The sequence below is a fragment of the Dermochelys coriacea genome, chromosome 19 (genome assembly GCF_009764565.3).
Source record: "Dermochelys coriacea isolate rDerCor1 chromosome 19, rDerCor1.pri.v4, whole genome shotgun sequence".
NCBI lineage: Eukaryota > Metazoa > Chordata > Testudines > Dermochelyidae > Dermochelys > Dermochelys coriacea.
In genome coordinates this window covers 14,095,846-14,112,128 of record NC_050086.2, presented here as the reverse complement: position 1 = coordinate 14,112,128, position 16,283 = coordinate 14,095,846, and positions in this window count along the sequence as shown.

The following is a 16,283-nucleotide window of genomic DNA, read 5'->3' as shown; positions in this document are numbered from 1 at the left end:
ACGAGAAGCTGGATATGAGTCAGCAGTGTGCCCTTGTTGCCAAGAAGGCCAATGGCATTTTGGGTTGTATAAGTAGGGGCATAGCGAGCAGATCGAGGGACGTGATCGTTCCCCTCTATTCGACACTGGTGAGGCCTCATCTGGAGTACTGTGTCCAGTTTTGGGCCCCACACTACAGGAAGGATGTGGATAAATTGGAAAGAGTACAACGAAGGGCAACGAAAATGATTAGGGGTCTAGAGCACATGACTTATGAGGAGAGGCTGAGGGAGCTGGGATTGTTTAGTCTGCAGAAGAGAAGAATGAGGGGGGATTTGATAGCTGCTTTCAACTACCTGAAAGGGGGTTTCAAAGAGGATGGCTCTAGACTGTTCTCAATGGTAGCAGATGACAGAACGAGGAGTAATGGTCTCAAGTTGCAATGGGGGAGGTTTAGATTGGATATTAGGAAAAACTTTTTCACTAAGAGGGTGGTGAAACACTGGAATGCGTTACCTAGGGAGGTGGTAGAATCTCCTTCCTTAGAGGTTTTTAAGGTCAGGCTTGACAAAGCCCTAGCTGGGATGATTTAACTGGGACTTGGTCCTGCTTTGAGCAGGGGGTTGGACTAGATGACCTTCTGGGGTCCCTTCCAACCCTGATATTCTATGATTCTATGATTCTATGATACTTGACCTTGAAGTGTCAGGATGTGCAGGGTGTGGAGGAGTAAGATTTTCTTTACTTCAGATTGTCGTACAAATTCCAACACCTTGCAACCCCCCTGTTACCTTTCATGACATCACTGGGGCTCACAACCCACTGATTGAGAAGCACTGGTCTACTCTATGGTTTCAGAGTAGCAGCCGTGTTAGTCTGTATTCGCAAAAAGAAAAGGAGTACTTGTGGCACCTTAGAGACTAACAAATTTATTAGAGCATAAGCTTTCGTGAGCTACAGCTCACTTCATCGGATGCATTTGGTGGAAAAAACAGAGGAGAGATTTATATACACACACACAGAGAACATGAAACAATGGGTTTATCATACACACTGTAAGGAGAGTGATCACTTAAGATAAGCCATCATCATCATACCACTCGATCCATTGTCTACAGCCAAGCGCTACGATATAACCGCATTTGCTCCAACCCCTCAGACAGAGACAAACACCTACAAGATCTCTATCATGCATTCCTACAACTACAGTACCCACCTGCTGAAGTGAAGAAACAGATTGACAGAGCCAGAAGAGTACCCAGAAGTCACCTACTACAGGACAGGCCCAACAAAGAAAACAACAGAACGCCACTAGCCATCACCTTCAGCCCCCAACTAAAACCCCTCCAACGCATCATCAAGGATCTACAACCTATCCTGAAGGACGAGTCATCGCTCTCTCAGATCTTGGGAGACAGACCAGTCCTTGCTTACAGACAGCCCCCCAATCTGAAGCAAATACTCACCAGCAACCACACACCACACAACAGAACCACTAACCCAGGAACCTATCCTTGCAACAAAGCCCGTTGCCAACTCTGTCCACATATCTATTCAGGGGATACCATCATAGGGCCTAATCACATCAGCCACACTATCAGAGGCTCGTTCACCTGCGCATCTACCAATGTGATATATGCCATCATGTGCCAGCAATGCCCCTCTGCCATGTACATTGGCCAAACTGGACAGTCTCTACGTAAAAGAATGAATGGACACAAATCAGACGTCAAGAATTATAACATTCAAAAACCAGTTGGAGAACACTTCAATCTCTCTGGTCACTCGATCACAGACCTAAGAGTGGCTATACTTCAACAAAAAAGCTTCAAAAACAGACTCCAACGAGAGACTGCTGAATTGGAATTAATTTGCAAACTAGATACAATTAACTTAGGCTTGAATAGAGACTGGGAATGGATGAGTCATTACACAAAGTAAAACTATTTCCCCATGGTATTTCTCCCTCCCACCCCACCCCCCACTGTTCCTCTGATATTCTTGTTAATTGCTGGAATTAGCCTACCTTGCTTGTCACCATGAAAGGTTTTCCTCCTTCCCCCCCCTGCTGTTGGTGATGGCTTATCTTAAGTGATCACTCTCCTTACAGTGTGTATGATAAACCCATTGTTTCATGTTCTCTGTGTGTGTGTATATAAATCTCTCCTCTGTTTTTTCCACCAAATGCATCCGATGAAGTGAGCTGTAGCTCACAAAAGCTTATGCTCTAATAAATTTGTTAGTCTCTAAGGTGCCACAAGTACTCCTTTTCTTTTTGGTCTACTCTAGCTACCCATGTGTATATGAAATTAATTAGGCAAGGTGGGTGAGGCAATATCTTCTATTGGACCAACTTCTGTTGGTGAGAGAGACAAGCTTTCGGCGTTACACAGATGTCTTCTTCAGGTCTGAGAAATGTCATCGCTAACTACAAGGCAGAACAGATTGTTAAGCATAAGTAGTTAAAATCTATTCTAGGTGAAGTGGCCCATTAACACCCCTGCAGCCATAGGGAGAATGGGGGAAAAAAGCAGCTGGGCTGGGGGGTTAAGTCGGTTACAGATTGTTGTAATCAGCCATCAGTCCAGTGTCTATTTAGTCCATGAGTTTTAGTATCTAGCAAATGTGACAGGGCAAGGCCAGATGGCTACAGTAACGTAATGGGAGACAGATATATTAGCCACAGGCTAAACAAATCCCTGTTATCAGAATAAGAAAGATGGCAGCTGCTCCAGGCGAATTAAGACAACTGGGCAGGACCAGCTCTAGGCACCAGTAAAGCAAGCACGTGCTTGGGGTGGCACATTTCCAGGGGCGGCATTCCGGCCATCCTTTTTGTGCTTGGGGTGGCAAAAAACCTAGAGCCAGCCCTGCCAGCGAGCTGCCGGCGCAGAGGCAGGGGGAGGAACCGAGCCTGGAGCCGCCCCCGAGAGGGGGAGACGCTGCCCATGGCACGGGGTTGAGCAGCCCCCGCAGCCCTGCTGAGCCAGACTTCGCTGCAAACCACTGACCTGGTGCACAGAGCTGCCCCCGGACTCGGGACCGACCCATCCAGAGCTGCTTCCCCCCGCCGGGCCAACTCGCCTGGGACTGGGCCAGCACTGGGACCTGGCATCTTGGCAGCAGCCTGCCGCCAGGGTCCGGGCACCGTCCCTGCTCCCCGGCTGTTCTGGGGCTGCAGGACTCAGCTGTGCCCTCCGAGCCCTGGGGGCTCCATGGAGCTCCATGCCGGTGGAGTTTGGCTGGAGGTGCATGGCCAAGGTACCCTTTTGTGGGTCTTAAATGAGCAACTGGAGGGGCCTGGCTTTGGATGCCCCTGGACCAGTCGCTTCTTCACTCCAGTTAGGTTCCAGAGGACTGGAAAAAGGTTTGACATTTGCCATCTTTAGGAAAGAGACCAATGAAGTGCCAGGGCATTATAGGCCAGTCAGCCCAACTTCAATCCCTGGAAAGGACTGGAACAAATTATTAAACAATGCATTTGTAAGCACCTGGTGGATGACGAGGACTAGCCAGCATAGATTTGCCAAACCAGCTGAATTTCCTTCTTTGGCAGGATCACTGGCCAAGTGGATGGGGGAAGCAGCAGCTGGGCCATCTCTCCATTTTCGCCAGGCTTTGGTGGCTCCAAGGGGAGGAGTGGAAGCTCCTTTGCTGGAGCACTGGTGTTAATGAGTACACTAGTAGGAAATTGTTTTATTTCACTAACTACAAATTCTCTGTTTTCATTTTTTTTTAATTTTAAACAGTCAAAAAAACAAAACAAAACCCCCAACCAAAACAACAACAAAAATTGCAAACATGTAAAAGCCAAAAAAAAAAGGTGCCTGGGCTAGAGCCCGGAGTAGAGGGCGGGTCCAGGCTCCCCTCTTTGCCCCCCTGATTAATCACTGAGACTGGGAGACAACATAGACTGTGTGGGGGAGGATAGCTTCTCCTCACCTCCCTCGCTGGCTTATGATGAAAATGGCTCAGTAGGCTGTGACCCTTGTCTCTAGAGAGAGAAGGGCTATGTGGAGGGTCACAGTGAGCCTCTGAGGGTAGCGAAATCTGCCAGGAATTGCAGGACCCATGGAAACAAGGACAGAGCTTTGTCACAACTGCTGTCAGGAGTGGGATCATCATTCACAGCATGGCAGAAGAAAGAGGTTAAAAAAAATTGCACTGGGGTTTTGGATTTTTGTTTGCTTGCTTTGTACCACAATGAAGGAGGTGGTCAGAGCTCTGGTACCAGCTCTGGTCACAGCAGCCCAGCAGGAGGCCACCCGGGTTCAGGCAATGGCACAACAGGAGTCTATGAGGCTACAGCAGGAAACCAATCAATTATTGATGAGCCAGGTGACCCAAGATCCTGCCCTCTTGAGAGAGGTGGTGGACCAGCTGAAGATCCTCACCACCCAGGCCCGGGGGTCCGATGAGACGTGAACCCTGAGGGCCACTGGTTGTCTGCCAAAGACAACTTCAGGAGATGACGTAGAGGCATATCTCCTCTCATTCGAAAGGACTGCTCAGCGTGAGGCATGGCCCCAGGAGCAGTGGGCCAGCATTCTCGCCCCTTTTTTATGCGGAGAGGCCCAGAAGGTCTACTTTGACTTGCCTTCCATGGATGCCACTGACTATACCCGTCTGAAGGCAGAGATCCTAGTAAGATCAGGGGTGATGACAGTGGTACGGGCGCAGAGGTTCAATGAGTGGAAATACCAGGAGAACAACCACCGAGGTCCCAGCTATTTGACCTCATACACCTCGCGCGGAAGTAATTACAGCCCAAGGTGTGCAGCCCAGAGGAGATTTTGGAGACCCTGGTCATGGACCGTTTCATGTGAGGACTGCCAACAGATCTCCGCAAATGGGTAGGCCAGAACGATCCAGCTATGACAAGATGATCACACTGGTAGAAAGACACATGACAGCCAGGGAATTGACCCAACTACCCAAGGAAGGCCCCTTTTGAAACAAGCACCTGACCCCAACCCTCAGCCAAATCCCTGGGGAGTCCTAGGTGGAAGAAGGGGTGTGTGTGAAAACCAGCGGGGACCGCAGAAGGAAGAGATTGGCCTGAGTGGGGGGAACCCTGGGACTAAACTCCCTAACTCCCGTGATAGGGGAATGATTAGAAGCAATTATAGATGTTATGCATGTGGGGAGTGGGGACACATAGCAGCACAGTGTCTCAGCACTGAGGAGCCTATGCAACGTAATTTGGGGAATTGGGAGGTCCCATGCTCCCTTATCCACCTTGCAGACATCACATTAGCCCCACATAAGTACACCAAGCCAGTGAAGATAAACGGAGCAGAGACTACAGCGCTTGTGGACTCTGGAAGTGCTATCACCCTTATATCGGGTAAGCTGGTAAAAAGTAGCTATCTGCTACAAGCCAAATGTGTAGCAGTGACATGCATGCATGGGGCCATGAGTCATTACCCCACCATCCTGGTGGAGAGAGAAGTTCAGGGGAACCCCACTGAGGTGACAGTGGGTGTAGTTCCTAAACTCCCATATCCTGTAGTCATTGGGAGGGACTATTCAGGGTTTGATAATTTATTTCTCCCGGAGAGGCTGGAGGGAGGTGGGGACCCTGAGGGCAGCGACTCATCACTGGGGGAATGTCAACCCCCGATGTTCGCTGAGATTTTTCAGGATCTGTTCTCAGTCCCCCAAAAGACCCGGAAGACAAAAAAAGAGAGGAAGGTTGCAAAAGCTTTGGGAACCCGGATCTTGACCCAGGGCCAGAAGACTGCCCTAGTAGGCAGATGGACACGAGAAGCCATGGAAGGTGAGCCGGAGGCTGCCCCCAGCCATGACGGGGGCGAGCTGTTGGAAGAAGCAGAAGCCGGCCCCTGGAAGCTCGGGCAGATTAGTCCCAGGAGAGAAACTTTCTGGTGGGCCAGGTGGAGGACCCTAGATATGATAATGCCAGGAAAGAGGTGGCCGAGATAGATGGGATACCCATGGATGGGAAGGTCCGGGGTCCAGGACCTTACTTTATAGTGAAGAAAGATCTCCTGTACTGCGTGATGCAAATGAGCAAGAGATACATCAACTTCTGGTGCCATGAAAACATCAAAAAGTCATATAGAGCCTCACCCACAGTCATCTATTTGGAGGACACCTAGGGGTAGAGAAAACCCAGGCACAGATTCTGCGGAGGTTCTTCTGGGCAGGAGTACATGAAGATGTCAGGCGATACTGCACCTCTTGTCCAGAGTGTCAGTTACATAGCCCTTGCCCACATTTGCAGGCCCCTTTGATACCTCTTCCAATAATAGAGGTGCTATTTGAATGCATAGCCATGGATCTGGTTGGGCACCTAGAAAAGACAGCTTGGGGCCACCAACATGTGCTGGTTGTACTAGACTATGCAACTTGATACAACCTGCTCTGTGCTCTTCACACCGTTCACAGCTTCCCCCCTGTTACGGGGTGCATGTGCCTCCAGAGCACCCCTAGACCCAACATTGCCAGGAAACTCCCACTCTGTTGCCCATCTGCTTTTGTGAACCCTCAGCCCACCAGCTGAGAAGTTACTAGTTCAGACCTCTTCCATGGTAACAAAATGTCCAAGTGTAGTCCAAAGTCCCGATCCATTCCTGGACCCTGTGTGCAATCCCTTTGTGAGGCTCCACGCCCTTTCCTTGGCTTTGGTGTCAAGCACTGTCTGACCAACACTCCTTTTTGGTGCTCGGGCCTCTCACAAGATGCAGCTTTCTGTCTATGTCTTCTTCCCCCAACTGACCTCTCAGCCTACTTATAAGCCCAGGTGTCTGTTGAGTTATCACCTGATCCTTCGTTCATCCTGCCCTCTTTGGCTGACTAGTAACTATCTAATTACCACCCAGGTGAAGAGAATGTGCCTGACTGGGCCTTTCCCCCTTCGTCCCCTGTGATGGAGGTTTCACTTCATCAGAGTGACAGATAGAAGAGAGGGCGCCAACATCGTCTGCTGAGTTCTCAATGAAGCCTAAGGGCCTCACCCTCCATTGAAAATCCTAGTCCTAAATACTTGAGATCAAGGTTTGGCCTCCTTTATTGCCCCCAGTCACTGTCACCAGCACTACCATCACTCAGGCTCACTAGCAGACGGTCATTTTGGACTCTTCTTCTTCCGTTGTCCCACCCCACCGAGGCCATATCAAAATCCTGCGACTTCTTCCTGCTCAGCAGCTCTGAGATTTTCCCTCTTCTTTCTGTCCTCGCAGCCAAATTTCTCATTCAGGCCCATGTTATATCCTGTTTCATTCTCCGCCACACCCTTCTCTCTGACCTCCCAATCACGTGCATCCACCATCAAAATGCTGCTGCTCAACTTGTTCTCCTTGCCTGCTGTTCTGATCCAGTCACTCCCAGATGACAGTCGTCCTGCCAACTCCCCATCTGCCATTGTGAAGCTTCTTGTTACCTTCAAAACTCTGTTTTGTTCTGTCTCTCCCAACTCAGTCCGCTTTAGCAAGCTTCATTTTGTCTCCACCCAACCCCTCTCTCCTGTTCTGCTCTGGTTCTGGCCCTCATCAAAGCCCTTTGTCAAATTCAGGGTTCTGTCCTCCACGTACCCACCCTGTGCCCAGGATGGCCTCCCTGGATTCATCCACAAAGCCCAGACCCTTCCCACATTTAAGACTGTCAATTTTTTCTTTAAAATATTTCCCCCCCACCCCAAAAAAAGAAAACTTTCATTTTAAAACCAAACATTTTTGATAAAAACAAAAAAAGTCCATGTTGATGAAAAGCCCCCCCCTTTTTTTTGGTGTCCCAAAAAGGGTATAGCTGGAACATTTTTGAGCAGCTCCGACTACTAACTTGACTCATCCACCAGGATAAATTGCTGTTTCAAATTGTTTTATGCATCAGGGCCTCCTAAGGAAAGAATTCAATCCAAGGCTTAAATAAAGGGAGAACCATTCCCAAAAGGAAAGATCCCCCTTTCCCCTAATCCAGGGGTGGGCAAACTATGGACCGCGGGCCACATCCGGCCCGCAGGACGGTCCTGCCTGACCTCTGAGCTCCCAGCCAGGAAGGCTAGCCCCCGGCCCTCCCATGCTGTCCCCCCTCCCCTGCAGCCACGCTGCCGCTCAGGCAGTGCAGTTTGCACCCACCCACCTCCCAGGCTTTCAAATAAGCCTGTCCTGCCCCTCTGAGCGGCATGGTAAGCGGACGGCAGAAGGGCAGGAGGTCCCGGGGGGCAGTCAGGGGACAGGGGGTGGTCGGATGGGTTGGAGGTTCGGGGGGGCGGTCAGGAGACGGAGTGGAGCGGATTGGATAGGGGGTGGGGTCCTGGTGTTCAGGGGGGACAGGGAGCAGGGGTGGTTGGATAGGGGGTGGAGTCCTGGGGGGGCAGTTAGGGACGGGGGTCCTGAAAGGGGGCGGTCAGGAGACAAGGAGTGGGGGAGGGAGGGATGGGTCAGGGGTTCCAGGGGGCCTGACAGGGGGCAGGGGTGTGGATAGGGGTCGGGGCAGTCAGGGGACAGGGAGCAGGAGGGGTTGGATGGGTCGGGAGTTCTGAGGGGGGCAGTCAGGGGGCGGATAGGGGGCGGGGGTCAGGCTGTTTGCAGAGGCACAGTCTTCCCTACCCAGCCCTCCATACCGTTTCGCAACCCCGATGTGGCAGCTCTTGGGCTAAAAATTTTGTCCATCCCTGACCTAATCCTTTGCCTGTTCCTGGAACCAAACTCAACCTGAACCTTCCTGTTCTCTTAACTCTTTACAAGTTTATTCACCCTCTGCATTTCCAAGCATGTCTGCGAGTAGCCGCAGAAGTGACAGACAACTGCCAGAAAGCTAGTTTTCACAGCATTCCTGACCAAGGATTGTAGATTCAAGAGGATCTGCCTGTTTGGATGAGCAAAGGAATGAGCATCTGGGACCCCTTGTGCCACTCTGCTCTGCACCACATGGAGGGATATCTCCTTGTATGGAGTGCCCAGTTCCTACCGCCACCTCTGTGCACAGCAGCGTCCCGCTATGTAGAGGTAGTAAGAAAATTTTGGAAACAGTTTTTATTGGGAAAAATGCTGAGTTGTTGAAAGTGAAACTTTTCCCACAAAACTCTCCCTGGGAGGATTTTGGAGGTCCAGGATAGAATCACTGGTCAAAATGTTGGCCTCCTGACTTAGAAGACCTGAGTTCAGTGCCCTGATCCACCACAGACTTCCTCTGTGACCTTTAGCTAGCTTCTTACTCAAAAAATGGGGACAACAGTACTTCCTATCTCAGAGGATTTTGTATCTATTAAAGGCTTGAGGGGGGCCAGATACCATGGTAAGTGAGGCCATATAATTGTAAACTTTTTGAGGTAAAAACTGTCTTCTGTTCTGTGTTTGTACAGCACCTTGCACAGTGGAGTCCTGGTCCATGCCTGAGGCTCCAAAGTGCTACCATAATACAAGAAATAAGATAAGCTTCCGAGGAGTAGCTTGTACCAATATCTATGTGCAAGTGCCGCTAAACATCTTCTCTCAGCCTTTATACTGTTAGTTAATGTTCAGCTGGCCCAGAGAAGATATCTAAAAGCTCATGAATTTCATTATTTGCATTAAGGTAGCACTTAATGTCCCTTTCACATTCAGAGCCTCCCTCTTCTGGGTGCTGTCCAGACATAGAAGCAATCCCTGCCCCTAAGAGCACCCAACCTATACAGATAGGACAGCCAAAGGGGGTGGCCCTATCTTAAAAGGCTTGGAAGCAAGGCATAAAGAGATTAAATGACTTGCCCAGAGTCAGTAGCAGAACCAAGGGTAGAAAGCTGCTCATCTGAATGGTAGGACAGCACTTTAACCCCAAGACGATCCATCTTCTTTGGGGGCATGCTTGAATTCAGATCCTACATATGGTTGAGTAGAGCTTTAATGAGGCTTAGCCAGTGGGCCTGATTTTGAATCTGATATTTTTAATTTATTTCATGCAGGCACAGAAGAACATTGCATCCATATTACTTAAAATTAACAGCAGCAGCAAGTTAAGTCATATATAAAATTAATCTGATTGGATTTTAAAGATTGAGGTTTATAATAAATAAGGCAAGGGCTGTTACTAACCTTGTAGTGATATAGTTACATTTTTCAGCATGGCATGAAAGATGCCAGACTGGCCGGTGCAGCCGCATCTTTATTAGATTCAGCAAGCTTAATGTATGGGGAGCAGACTGTAAAATATTGTATGTTTTTATGATGCAGTTGAGCTTCTCTACAGCAGGAGTGTCACAAATCTTATTGATCCAGGGTCCCAAGGAAGGGATAAGTGGGTTGCTGAGATATAGAAATCAGCTGCAGTCAAAGAGGGCTTTGGAAAGGGAAGGGGAGTTCTCCCCTGTTATCAGATTAATTGTTTCACATCAGTGGCATTACACTAGAGAGGAATTTGATCCTTTACAATTTGCACACATTGGGTCAATTTCATTCCTCATGCAATTTCATTGGCTTCACTTGAGTCACACCAGTGATGACTTTAACCTGTTGCTTAGCATCTTCTTGGAGATCTGGATGCCAGAACAGTCTCACCCCATGTGATTTTCTCTTAGGACAGGTTTCAGAGTAGCAGCCGTGTTAGTCTGTATTCGCAAAAAGAAAAGGAGTACTTGTGGCACCTTAGAGACTAACAAATTTATTAGAGCATAAGCTTTCGTGAGCTACAGCTCAGTGAGCTGTAGCTCACAAAAGCTTATGCTCTAATAAATTTGTTAGTCTCTAAGGTGCCACAAGTACTCCTTTTCTCTTAGGACTCTTGTCTCTTAGGACATAATCTGAACCCGCAACATGCATTTGCAATCACATCTCAATTGCAGATGCAAACCTCTCACTATCTGACTGTTCATAGAATCATAGAATATCAGGGTTGGAAGGGACCTCAGGAGGTCATCTAGTCTAACCCCTGCTCAAAGCAGGACCAATCCCCAATTTTTGCCCCAGATTCCTAAATTTTTTTTTAAAAAATGTTTGCCCCAAATCCCTCAAGGATTGAGCTCACAACCCTGGGTTTAGCAGGCCAATGAGCTATCCCTCCCCCCAGCTGTTATCAGATGAGGCTAGGTTCTACCATCCTTGCTTGCTTTGTGCTAAATTATGCGTTTAGGCGCAGCCCAGAAAAAGGGGTGGTGTGGAAAGCACACACACCTAGGAGTAAACCCAAATGGTATTCTGTTGCAGAGACATTCTTCTTTGTTCAATTCATGCCCTGTGTCCTGTTTGATCCTGGGAGAGTGATAATTTACTGCAAGCTTGTACAAATAGGAAATCTGCAGAGCTGGGAGAAACATGCAATTTAGGTGCAGTGGAAAATTCTGATATTTAAAATTTGTTTTCATTCTGAATTGGAACAAAAACTCAAAACTTCGAAATTTCCTGTGGAACTGTGGAAATTTCCTGTGGAAAACTTGATTTAGAACCATGGAAAGGTTTGAGTTTGGTAATGTTGAAACATTAGAATAGAAATATTCAATTTAATATCTATAGCTTTTATTAATGTGACAATATAAAAGTTGAAATGATATTGAATGAAACAAAAAAGTCAGAACAATTCACGTCAATGTTTTTCTGTTGAAAATTTTCCAAAATTGTTTCAGCAGAATTTTTCTATATCAACAAAACGGCACTTTCCTATAGAAAACTGGTCAATGTTTTCTTTCCTACCAGCTCTAGAAATCATCAGTGCCCCTCCCCTGCTAGCTCAACTACTCTGGCCAATGAGCAAGGGGCAGAGAACCAAGCCATTTCTCCACCCCTCCCTTCCCATCACCTCCCAGGGCGGGTGAGCTATTCCATTTACTCCTATGCACCCAGAAGAACAGGGTAGCCTATTGAGTGGCACCTTACACTTCCAGCGGTCCCACCGAAAGCCATGGAGCCACTTGAGGCATAAGGTGGTTCTAAGTGGGCAGAGCCTGGCACCTAAGTGAAGTACCCAGATTTACATGGATGCTGGGCTGGATGCTGTCACTCTGACTCACCCTGAGGAGCACGGATGGTGCGTGAGCTCCCACTTTGGGAAGGCTAGACACATGGCCTCTCTCCTTCAGCCCAAGGCCCTGCCCCTACCCCTTCATCCACCAGAGCCCTGAGCACTCCCTCCCCCACTGCCAGAGGAGCCCCAACCGAACTGGCCTCTGGCTGATGGCGGAGCTGAGCTCCCAGTCCCACCGGCCTGGGGGAGAGGGCGGAGTATGGGCTTGGCCAGGGCTTGGTTTAGGGGAGGCATAGCCTCCGCTGGCCAATTATACCCACTGCCCATGCTGAGAAGTAGTTTACTCTGGGCTCAGGCAGGAGTAAGAAGCCATCAGGAGCCCCATAGTTCCTCTGCACAGGCTCCTCACGTCTCTGGTGCAGGACCTCTACTCCTCCTCTTCTAGGAAGCTGGGTGCAGCTGAGCGGATGCAGAGGTGGAAGTAAGCTGCATCATCCTGGAAAAAGGAACCAGATGGTGATTCAGAGTGTCAGCCTAGGTCCTGCCTTACTCTGGAGTCAGAGCAACTGCACACTGCCCCTTATTCATACTGGATTATAGGATTACAATCCACCCCTCTATTAGCAGCCCTATTGATTTAAGGGGCATTACTTGCACAGTAAGGTGCTATTGAATGTGTATAAAGGTAGCCGATCCTGGCCATTTGTGGGCACAAAATGCAATTGTAAAATGTAACAATCAGGCCATGTCCCCTTTGAAACTGTACCCCAGCACGTTTGGATATTCCCAGGGCATGCCTGGAGGATTTGCAAACTCTGTATCTCAGCGTCCTATCCTGTATCATCACTGTATGATTTTTTTTAATCTGTGTGTGTGTGTGTTTGTGTGTGCAGCAAAGACCATTTCTCTAAAAAATAATAATTAGCCATTAACTTTTAATTCCATTGATTTTTATTTGTACATTTTAATTCTGGTACATTAGGCAGCCACAGTGTGGCCAGGGTGTATGTGTGTGGGGTGGTGGAAATGAAAAGGCAACATCCTGCTAGTAATTATTGCAACTCCACAATTTGTAGAGTAATTTGTTGCAGCTTGATCTATAATGAAGGATCCTGACCAGTGCAGGACTGGAAGTGACAGCACACGTCTGTATTCCGACGTGTTTTGACAGTGAATCCCTGGAAGAGTTGACTGGGGGGAATCTTTCTTTGATTGTGTTCCTGTGTTTTCATTTAATTGTAACTAGGCATAATAATAAAGTGTTTAGTTAGAAGCTTGAGAGGTCACAGAGATTAACCAAGTATTAAACTAGGAGGCAGTTACATCAATGAAAAGTTTTCAAGGTGTCTGAAGAAAGTTTTTTTCCCCCACATTTTACTTGCTACTTTTAAATATATGGATGGCTTCTTCAGTAGAATAAATTGCCACAATTGAGACATACGAATGTTCATTTCAGACAAATTGAGGACATGCATATGTAGGGAAACAAGTTGGACAAGGCGCCCTTTGATTCCCCTGCACTAGCTACCCACATCATGAGTAGCAGGGCATAGGGGAGAGTAACACCTATAGGGCTGCTACATCTGTGCAGGTGGCTGGGAGGGGCAGGGAATGGGCTCTGCCTCTTTGAAGCACCAAGGTCCCTACGCTGCACCAGGTACAGGATTGGAGCAGGGTACGTTCCCCACCCCCGCTGAATCTAGGGTGATGATATTAAGACATTTATCTTATATAGGCAACTATTACCCCCCCCTTGCCCCCTCCCCCCATCCTGTTTTTTCACACTTGCTATCTGGTCACCCTAGACTGACTCAATGGGAGAACCAAGAGGCAGAGTCACCATCTGATTCTCAGCCTGTTCCTGGAGCAGCAGAATGAGGGGTCTGGGCACTTCCCCAGGGCTTGTTGCAAAGCTGCAATGCTGCTCTTTCACATATTTTTCTCTTCACAAGGAGTCTGTACAAAAGCTGGTGAGTTTTGTGGATGGAATCAGGGGTTTGGGGTTGGTTAGGGGTTTGTTTGTTTGTTTGTTTTAATTACCAAATAATTTTTTACAAATAATTCTTGCTCTGCAGTTTGATCATTGGGAGAATTTGATATCTGAGCTGTGTTGGTAGTTGTGAGTGGACACAAAGGTCACATGGCATCATTTCTGTTCCCTGCGTGACTGAGCGTAACTCATAGATCCAGTATCACTGTGCTCACAAATTCAAAACTCGCTTTCGATGAATATTCTGCAATTTCTTCACATTTGTCCTCATGAGCGTCCCTAGTTTGTTTGTTTGTTTGTTTGTTTGTTTGTTTGTTTGTTTGTTTTTCCACGTCTGGCCGTGTGATTAAAGCAGGGGACTAAGATTTAACAGACCCAGATTCAATTCCACAGCCTCCCAGGCTGATGCTGGGGAAGTCTGCTAACCTCTCTGGGCATCAGTGGCCCAGCTGTAAAATGGTGGTGATACTTTCTATTTCACAGAGGTGCTGTGAGAATAAACCTACTTACATTTGTGAGGTGCTCTGAAGCTCCTGTGCTGGGGGTCACATAGTTCCCTAAATAGATCCCTTTTGGGGTAGACTTTAGCCATGGATTGCAAACCCCATAGTACTTTCCCCCCATCTTCTCTCCCAGAACTTTATATTGTGGGTTAAGCTGCCACCTGCAGGCCCAAGGTAGCTGCATTTCAATATTGCTGTGTGCACATGGGCAAAGATTTTTTCAACAGGGGCTAGTGATTTTGTGTGCCCAGAGGAGGCAGATTTTCAGAGGACAGGTGCTCAGCACTGTCTGAAAATCCATTCCCTTTCAGATGTCTCAAACTGGGTGCCCCAAAAATCACTTGTCACTTTGATCCCAGTTTACAAATCTCAGTAGGGTAAAGGGTGCTCTGTAATTTGTTTGTATCATTGCAGCAATAAATGAGAGAGCAGAGATGGGTGAGAATTAAAGTGCTATTATAATACTCCACCCCACCCCCACCCACCCACCCCGTGCCCTCATTCTGCAGAGATTGAGGGAAGAAGAGGAAGGGAAGGAATCTTTTTTAAAAACCTCTCACTATATTTAATACAAGAACCTGTCTTAAGAAAAGGCTACTGAGTCCCATAACCACCATGTGTTGCCAGAGAGCAGAGATCTCTCCACAGTGTGCAGTGAGGGGTGGAGATGTTGTGACGGTTAATAGTTATCTTTTGAAATGTACTTTGAGATCTTTAGATGGGAGGCACTAGGGACAAGCTAAGCTTTGTGATTACCATGCCTCTGGCTGTAAATGCTTGTCCTAGCCTCGGGATGGACATTTCATCTGTAAAGAACTGGACTGAGGGTTTTTTCTCCCCACCCTCTTTGTACACAGACGCTTCAGATTGCTGCTGATGGTGCTTCCCTGCTGTCTGAAGATGGCACTGCAGCATCTCACAAGACAAGCCTAGCAATTTGCACTGTTTCCTTCACAGTTCTAATGACTATTGGGAATGACAGCAAAATCTGCAACAACAGAGAGATAAATGCAGGAGCCAGAGAGCTGGTCTGTGGGGCTTGGCAGTCAGTTGGGTACAGAGTTTTCCAACCAGGATGAAGGGAGGCGAAAGGCTGCTTGTTGATTCAAGACAGATAATCCCTAGCCCTCCTCCCACACCTCTCTGTCCTTGCATGACTTGCAAAGGATGGGGTGTTACAGTGCTTGCATTCAAACACTAGGAGCCAGATTCTTAGTTGGTGTAAATCAACATAGTTCCATTGACTTCAGTAGCTCTGTGCTGATTACGCCAGCCAAGATTCTGGCTCTAGAATTTACTGATCTGAAACGAAAAGGAAGGTGTTTGTGCGGGAAGGAGACAATCACATTTATTTAGATTATTTGAATGATGAAGCTCAAACAAAATCCACAGTGCAGACACTGTTGCAGCCACAACTGATCAGTTCTGTGGGTTCAGGGTTATATCAGGAATGCAGACAGAGAGGTGTCGCTCCCGAACCATGGAGAAAATAAAAGTGTGGAATATGAAAATGAAACACAAAAGAAAATGAGAAAAGACTGATTTTGAGATGTATGTCTAATAATTTACACATTGTGCCATGTACGCATGTGTGTGTTGTAGGTGTCCGGGGAATGTCTCCTCCGTGAGTGCAGTATTTCATGAATCTCTCCCTGTCTGCATGAGGAATGAGAGGAGAAAGAACAAGGAAGAGTGAAGCTATTCTTCACACACGTAGCTCTGAAATGCCTACATCTCTTTCCACCTTGTCTGCTGCACATCCCTCCCCAAGGCTCAGCACTCCGGACCTCGGCATGGGCAGGAGGCTGCTGCCTGACTGTTCAGAGAAATAATGAGACACCACCACGGTACCCTACCCCCACACTATGCCCCTGTCTTCCCACTCATTTCAGGAGGATCCAGTTAAATATCATCCT